The sequence below is a fragment of the Lactuca saligna genome, chromosome 3 (genome assembly GCF_052625555.1).
Source record: "Lactuca saligna cultivar CGN05327 chromosome 3, ASM5262555v1, whole genome shotgun sequence".
Lineage (NCBI taxonomy): Eukaryota > Viridiplantae > Streptophyta > Magnoliopsida > Asterales > Asteraceae > Lactuca > Lactuca saligna.
In genome coordinates, this window is record NC_136419.1 from 28,757,852 (window position 1) to 28,767,050 (window position 9,199).

The window sequence follows — 9,199 nt, forward strand, 5'->3', positions numbered from 1 at the left end:
TTGTTTACAAGGTTGTTCAATTTCATGGAGAAATCGTCAACCGAGTCTGTCTCGTTCATCTTCAACGCCTCGAACTCCGCCTTTAGAGTTTGTACCTTTGCAGTCTTTACTCTTTCCGCACCCATGTACATAACCTTGAGAGTTTCCCATGCTTCTTTGGCTGTTTCCTTCTCCGCCAATGATAACAACAATTCCTCCGGTATTCCTTGATAAATGGCTGCCAACGCCATTTTATCTCTGCGTACATCTACGACTTCTCTGGGATTTTTGGACTCAACAGCGTCCCAGACGCCTTGTGCCTGCATAAAGACTTTCATCTTTATCGCCCATGCTGTGTAATTGTTTCTGGCGAGCATCGGATAATGAAGGGTCATGTGTCCATCTTTGTTCTTAGAAGCATCTGTCTCGCCGGTCATGTTGCGTGGCATATACTTTGGCATCCACCAAAAAAAAAAGGCAACCCGGTAAGCTCTGATACCAAATATGAGAAGAAGAAGAGGGTGCTACTGTAAAACAGAGCACACAAGTGACGAAAAAACAAAGGAAATTGGGGCTAAAAGTTTCTGTGTTTATTTGATCTCATTAAAACCAACGATTACAATGGGAATTAAATAACCTAAATTGAAACTACTTCTCCTAAAAAACTGCAACGATTACCCAGTAACTCTCTAATGCCAAACGTGCATCTACTTATTCATGCTCAAAAGAAAAAGACTAAAATGCCCCTGAATCAGAAACGTGTGCTACTACTTTGAACCGGTTTGGATTAACTCCAACACTGATCAATCTTTACTCAACGTGCGAATCACTGAAAACTGCACTTGTACGCTTGTATTCCATGTTGTCGGACGTGGTATGGGCTATGGAGGCTTTACTTTGTAACCCAATTGGATTGCAACTGAATACATGCAGTTATATATAATCATATCTTGGTTGGACTTATAGAAAAAGGTTACTTGGATGAGGCATTGATTATCTCAAGGAGAATGTTAGCTGAAGAAGATATGGTGTGGACGTGGAACAAAGCTACATATATTGCAATTTTTGGTCTTTCTGCTCGCCTCTTAGATTTAGACGTAGGGCGTCAAGTTCACATCAAGCTGCTAAATAGTGATGTTGAGTTTGATGAGTTCTTGTCGTGCTCATCAAAACTATACTCTAGGCATCCGAGTTGCAGAGTTGATCCCTGATGACGTGGCAAATAAGGTGAGTAAGAGTTGTGGAGTCACAGAAGTTGGTGAATTGATGGATATAAAAGAAGAGCGCGGGGGTGGCTGGATGGAAACCGAGAATGATACTTTTTCACTTGTTTCGGTAGACAATGGAGATCCATGATTTGTTGAGATTCATGATTTCATGAAGCAGTTGTTTGTAGGTATAGTATGATTACAGCTTAACTTTTCAACAACTTAAGCTTCACTTACATAAATCAAGCATGATTCAGTCTTTTTAAATTCATCAGTAGTGGTCCGGTATGCATCAATCTGAAAAATTAATTGGTGACTGAATTATTTTGCATAGTTTATATGCATAGGCCGCCAATTGGAGACAAGAAGGATTTGATTTACCATTTTGCTTTTTTTCGATATAGACGGAGAGAAAATACGAGTAACGTATCAATTGTTGGATGTATGATATTCAATTGTTTAACACTTGAACCTGACTCTATTTAAAAAACCGTACAACAACTTTAACCTTACTACAATTACCTTACAGCAACTCGTTCTTCGTTGTAGAGCTTGTTTCCTTTCTGCTCTTTGTGTGGATGCAAATCTTAATTAAGGAGATCCCTCATACTCATGCAAATTTTGAATAGTTGTGATGAATTTTCTTTCTAAATAGTTTTTAGGGTTCATTTGCTTTTGCTTATTATTAATTCTAACTGTACTCATTACATCATGCATTTTCTTCTTTACAAACTACGGGTCCAAGTACCATATATCAAGTTTGACTTTTGAGTCAAACAAACATTCAGATGCGAAATAACATTCTTTCGTTTTTGTGTATAAGAACCGAAGTAGGAGAGATTATCGCATTGCATTTACGTAGATGTGGCGTCCCACATTGTGCAAAAATTGTTAGATCCATTTCAATGAATTAAGTGCTTATTGATTGGTTTAGTGGACACTTAATTGAATTTTAATAGAGACAAATGAAAACACTTTTATACGAGAATTGATTTGTACACAACAAAATTTTTTTATACATAATAATTTGTGTTCTAAAATGTTGTATTATACAACTATATTAAGAATAAAATGTTGTGTACGGATAAAAACTGTTGTATACGAATTGAAAGTCAGCATTTGATGCATTAATTGAATATATTTTGAAATTTTAGTACGAGAAGCAATATATTGAATGTTCTTTTTTATGTACTCGGTAGAGACTATTATAAATATGATAATTGTCTATGCATGTCTCTTTATGTTGTTTTACATGCATCATTAACATATCATGATCATGTTATAATCATTGATAATGATCAATGATTAGTTATTTTGAAAAACACTTATATAATCGTCAAATAACTTTTTTTGTCAACCTAATTTATGGAAATGGAATAGCATTTACTTTTGGTGCTAGGAATCGGGTGCTATTGTCATGATTTTCTGATAAAAAGAAAAAAAATTAGGTTAATGAGTTACGAGGGTAATAAGATTTTAACTTTGTTCACATTAGGTTCTTAAAGTTTTTTTTTTGTACATATTACACCAATATGGTTGTTATAACCGTTTAAAAAATGTAACAAAGTTTTAATTTTGTCCATAATAGGTCCCTAACGTCTTTTTTTTTGTACATATTACACCAACATGGTTGTTATAACCGTTTAAAGAATGGTAATAAGGTTTAATTGTGTCCGCATTAGGTCCCTATTTTTAATATGTTTATCATTTCGTCTAACTATTTTAAAATTTATATTAGTATCAAGTTAGATGATTTCATCATTTCATCTTCTCATTTTAGCCGTTCATTCACCACAACCACGGTTTCAATCAAAAGGTTACGTAAGCCAGTGGCGGAGCCAGGTCAAAGTAAAAGAGTATCCCCAAAAAGTAATGGGATATCCCCGATAAGTAATGGCTCCGCCAATTGGCTATCTCCGATAGGCAATTACTTATCGGGAATACCTCATTACTTGTCGGTGATACTCTTTTACTTTGACTTTAGCTCTGCCACTGACTTATAAGCTATAAGAAATTTATATAATGACATAAAATAGCATTTAAAAAATATGTTTTCTTAATTAATTAAGAGGTATATTTGAAAATTAATTTTTTTTTAAACTAGTCTAAGTAGTTTTTTAAAATGATAGTTTATAAGCTACTTTTTGGCTTGCCAAACATGACAACTTAAAAAATATCTTAAAATAAACTAGCTTATCAGCTAGCTGTGGCGCCAAGTATAGTCTTAATCATTAAGACTTTCATTATTATTAGTTTTTTTCGTAAAAATGAAAAAAAAAATTGTTATGTAACATTTCGATTGAAATCGTGGTTGTGGTGAATAGACGACCAAAATGAAAAGATGAAATGATAAAGCCATTTAACTAGATACTAATATAAATTGTAAAAATGTTAGATAAAATGATAAAAATATTAAAAATAGGGATATAATGTGGACACAGTTAAACCTTATTACTTTTTTTTAAACGGTTATAACAACCATGTTGGTGTAATATGTACAAAAAAGACCTTAGAACACAAAATTAAAACGTTATTATCCTTTTTAAACGGTTTATAACAACCATATTGGTGTAATGTGTACAAAAAAACATTAAATACCTTATGTCGACAAAGTTAAAACCTTATTACCCTCCTAAGTCATTAACCCAAAAAAAATTACTAAAAGGGCTTTGACATAGCTGTAAGAAAGTTTACGAGTAGAATATTTTGTCAATTAAAAAAGAAAAAAAAATCAACGTTTGTAGATGCTTGGTGTGTCACATGAAATTGTAATCCAACAGCCACGAAGGGGCACCTCACACCCAACCCTCTCTATCAAACAAACTACTATTCTCATTTCCGACTCAATTCCTTACGACGACAGCGCACTCAGATCCCATTTCTCAACTAAAAGGGTGTTTTGGATTGTTTTTTAAATTTTAAAAGAACTTTTGACAAAAGAACTTATTGATTTATGGTTTTTTTAAAAATAAATTTATAAAAAAAATGTTGGAATTAACTTTTATAATTAGAAAATCAATCGATCAATTAGTTAAAAAGCGCTTGAATACTTTTATATGTAAAAATAACTTATTAACTTAAGTTATGATTTTTCCGAAAAACTAGAACTAAACCTTCGCCCGTGAATATCTTCCATCGTCCTCAACGCTAGGATCGCTTTCGCGCTTGTGCCATGCGAAACCTTCCTCCTCCTGTCGTCGCCGCCCCAACCCTACGCCTTATAATCGCATAAATTCTCGATTCGCTCAACTTTAAGTCCGTGTCCTTTTTTCGTCGTGTGGTTTTCTCTCATAATTGCACAAATCACTTTCTCCTTCAGTTCGTCTCTGTTCATGACCTTCAATTCGATTCCTATCGGCCTGCTTGCCTGTTTCGTATGCTTCCTGGCTAATTTTCTAATTGGCATTTGGGCGTGCTTTTAGTTTAAGTGGATGCAAATCGACTCCCAACCATCGTCTTCGCTCTCGAACGCCTTCTCTTTGCTTGCATCCCTTTCGTAGCTTCGGTTCTTTTTAGCTGGGCAACTGTCTCTGCTGTTGGTATGGTCAATGCTTCCCACTATCACATGACATTTAACAGTACTTCTACTGGCTGTACTCTAATCCTCGCGTTTCATCCTTCAAATTGAAGCAAGAAGTGGATTGAAAAGCATTCAAGTATCGTTGTCATTTGCTTGAAGGTCATGATTACTTTTCATTCTAAAATATTCAAGTTCCTTGGCCATTGAATTATCTTCTGTTCACTGCAACCATGCTTGGAGGGTTTGGCCGTCTTTGTGAGCACTACCGGAGCAATCGTTGTGGGATTTCATGTGTTGGTATGTCATTCTCAGTCAACTGCTATTTTTCTTTTTTCTTCTTCATATCAAAGGTTATGTTTTATTTATGTCATGCCTTTCTCCTTCAACTGCCCCTTCACGATTTTAAAGTTATGCTTTACCTTGTAAGTTTTGTTTGGTTATTAAAAGTAATTCGGGTGTCTTTTTCTCTTCACCCAGTAATGGGCATTGCTTTTTATAAGAATCTGAGCTGTCAATCCTTTCAATTTTCTTCCAAGTGGCTAGTTAATAAATGTCCAACCATATTAAGTAACGATGAAGTGTGTTTAAGGTTTAAACAAAACTAAGCCAAAATTAATCACGTGGACCAAACATCTTAAAGCATCTACTTTAATTAACATCCACACAAACTTTTTCTTACCCTGTATAGGTTTTGATCTTGTATCATGTCCGATCCAAACCAACAAGAACCCAACCAATTTCCTTAGATTAGTTCAAATTCATAACATCTTAACTTTGAAATGTTTCTTTTTAGTAGGTATTTTGTACATGGTTTGTCCTACATAACTTTTGGAACCTAGATCTGGCTAGTAGGCATGTCATTAAAACCTTCTGTAAGCTTATATTTGATGATGTCATTTTAGCAATGGTTGTTTTTGTTCCCGGTTTAGTCCTTCCTCCACAAAAGCTTCATTACTTAACAAAAGTTGGTTTAATCGGTCACGTGTTACTCTTATGCTACATTGAGAGCCATTTGTACACATACTATCGAATATATTACTAAAGTTTTGATGATGAAATGATGTACCCAAGTTACATGGTGGTATTAACTTTTCTCAGATTAGCCATCGTGTAAAGACTCTTTGTGGTACCACATCGGATCAAAAGCCATTTAGGTGTTGACTTGTTTGTATTCATCATAACTCATCCATGTTCGAATGCTGCTCCATGGGCGTTCACCGTTCTCTTATTGGTCTAAGTATCTTTACATCTTGAAGAATAAGTGTCATATAGTCCTAAAATGTTCAACATTCAAGTTAGAAATGTTATCCAAGTCCCAAAAGCCAACTTCAACATCATCATAGATGTCACCCTAAATAGGTAGTGTTCTCCAAAATACATCACGATCACGAGTCTTTACTGATTAAATGAATTAAGCTGCATTGTCAAACTTGCTAGATCTGCATATAGCATCTACCAAACAAACAAAATGCTTCGAGCTTTGTAGGAACCTATGTCTTTTAAACATACTTGTATATACTTCTACTACTTTCTCTATCTGCTCCGTACAACCAAAAACATCCAAAAGTGATAACAATGTAATTTCGTCTAGACTCCATATGGCGATTGCTCTAAAAGTTTAACCGCTTCATCCACCAATCCATGAGTTACATACACACTGTTTGACTGAGTAATTCCAGAAGTAGATATCAGATGGCGTGTCTTCAAATTTATCTAAGTTGTATTGCATATTTCAAATACCTAAATTTAGAGTAGGCCGACAACATAGTATTTATTACAACAACAAATTGGCTTCTAGATTTTTTTAATATATGTGTGAGTCCCTAAGAGTGCATCAAATGTGGGAAGACAAGTCATTATGCCAATGAATGCCCGACCAAGATTTTTTTTTTTGCTTTAAGTGTGGTGAAGAATGACACTTCAAGCAGGACTTCCCGAAGGAAGGGACTACAAAGACAAATGTGCCGTCAAAGCCAAAGGTTAGGGGTGTAAACGAGTCGAGCCGAGTACTACAATGTTCGAAGCTCGACTCGACTAAAATACTCGAGTTCGAAGCTCGGCTCGAAATCGACTCGAGCCTTGGTTTTAAACTCAAGTTCAGGCTCGTGAAATACTCGATTGTCTCGAGCTCGACTCGGCTCGGCTCAACTAATATATATATATATATATATATATATATATATATATATATATATATATATAGATATATATATTAAATCAGTAAATTGAGTAAGAAATATTACAACATTCGTTATACAAACATCCAAACTACAAAAAAAATCACAATTAACCGCCTAATATCAATATAATATCAACCATAGTCCATATATGTCATAACTTTTACATAATTCCAAAATACAAAAAATAAACATTCTTTAATTCGAAATAAAATCAACCATTCAAGCATCTATGTGGTTTTTGCATACTTTCAAAATACAAAATATAAACATTTTTCAATGCAAAACAACTTTTAAAACATCAAAAATGTATCAACTCAGCACCAAAATAGTTTAGCCTCTTCTACCTCTTGAAACGATTTTTTAACACTTATTTAACCTAAAAACAACATCATAAACAGCAAAAAAAAAAAAAAAAAAAAAAAAAAAAAAGGGTCAAAAAATCAGTAAAAAAAACTGTCAAAAACAGCAAAAAAAAAGTACAGAAAAAGAATCAAGTTTTCAACATTTTAAATAACCTTACTTATCATGGAATGTGAAGACTGATCTCCATTTGTTGCTTCTCTTTCTGAAATGTATGAACACAAGAGCAATCAATATAACTGAAATTACAAAAACACATTAAAGGTGGTGAGAAACAATTGATCTCCATTGTTACTTCGACACCAATCTCCACCACCAATATAACAACCCTCTTCAAGATGATTATCTAAATCAGATTTTTGTAGTTATATATTTTCAATTGCTCTTACAAATTGAGCGATTTCAAAAGGTGTGCTTGATTCCATCTGCAAATCAGACACAAAAGTAAGACATAAAGGACAGAAAAGTTATCACAAAAAATACATTAAACTTCAAATACACCTTGCAAAATGACCTCACATTATACCTTGCTGTATAATTAAAACCAAAATTATAAACAGCCACACAATGAACTATTTGGTATTATGGAAACAAATCAAATCAAAGTCAATGATATCAGCTGTACACTCCATTAAAATACCATCTGAAACAACTAAAACAACAATATGTGTTCATGTTTACAAAATTAAAATTCTTGTTTTTACTAGAACATTGTTGGAGTGATGATTATATCTTTATTTTTTTGTTAAATAGAACATTAAACTGCATATTATTCTAAAAAACAACTAAAAAAATCTACATCATGATTGTGTGCAACTAGGAGGGAAATCATGCCACTGCTCAGTAACACTAGCCTCAAAAGCTCATCTCATCAAAAGAATTGGTCTCAATAACAACAAAATGAAGTAATCTATACTCATAGTTTCAATGTTGATTTTGTAGTCAAAGACGACAAAAAATCTAACATTCTCACTTCTCAGCAACGTTCGGTGAAGTGGAGGCCGACGATTAGAGAATAGAGATGTACAGATGTTACTTGGAGTGGCGACATGTGGGGATGGTGCAGAATGTAGCGGCGACCGGTAAGTGGAGGATTAGAGGTGGCGGCGATTTGTGAACTGTGAAGGAACGATGATTGATGAATAAGCCAATCGTAAGGGTTTTTTTTTTTTTTTTTTTTTTTTTTTTTTTTTTTTTTGTGTGTGTGTGTAAATGATAATTGGGGATTTTGGTTTCTGACTCAGGGTCTTTGGGATTGGGACGGATTGAGAATTCAAGGGACACAAAAGAATTTACTTATTTATTATTTTTTTTAGATTTCTGGTATAAATAAATAATTATAAGAAAATGACATATATATAAATTACACTAAGCTCGATTAAGCTTGCGAGCTTTATGAGCAGAGTATTTTAGTACTCAAGCTCGGCTCGATAAGGTACTCGAGTAGCTCGAGCTGGAGCTCGGCTCGATTAAAGTTGATTCGATTTCGAGTATTTTCGAGTCGATCTCGAGTTTTTCGCGAGTTGGCTTGTCTCACTTACATCCCTACCAAAGGCCAGAGCATGCCACACGATACTTGATGAGGAAGCAAGAGGATGTAATTTCGAGTTGCTTGTTTGGAGTACTTGAGGGAAGGAAATAAATAAGTAGTATTATCCTGTGTAGCCTAATGTAATGGCCATATAGTATAAATAAATCTTGTAATCATTTTCAAGAAATGATATAATCCTTTAATATGTTACATACCCGATGTGCTGAATTGCTATATGATTTTCTAGTGTGATGACTTGGTGAACTGCGACAATACTTGGGACAAGTATGAGTAGGTGTGAAAGGTAGTAAATGTGTATACTACCGGAAGCACATGACTCTCACTTGGATCAGGGAAAGTCACAATGTTAATAAGGCATTAGTAGTTGAGTTTGTTTCGTTTGTTTTCGTCATTACCATCG

At 34.2% G+C, this 9,199-nt stretch overlaps 1 long non-coding RNA gene across 2 annotated transcripts; it reads left to right on the forward strand.

Annotated features, from left to right (window-relative positions):
- Positions 1-4,274: 4,274 nt before the first annotated feature.
- On the forward strand, positions 4,275-8,922 carry LOC145033504 (uncharacterized). 2 transcript variants are annotated; one of them, XR_013677597.1, is made up of 4 exons: positions 4,275-5,004; positions 8,068-8,152; positions 8,228-8,400; positions 8,492-8,922. It is a non-coding gene; the product is annotated as an uncharacterized LOC145033504 (long non-coding RNA). The 2 variants fall into 2 exon arrangements; XR_013677596.1 differs by having other exon boundaries at positions 8,068-8,400.
- The last annotated feature ends 277 nt before the right edge of the window (positions 8,923-9,199 follow it).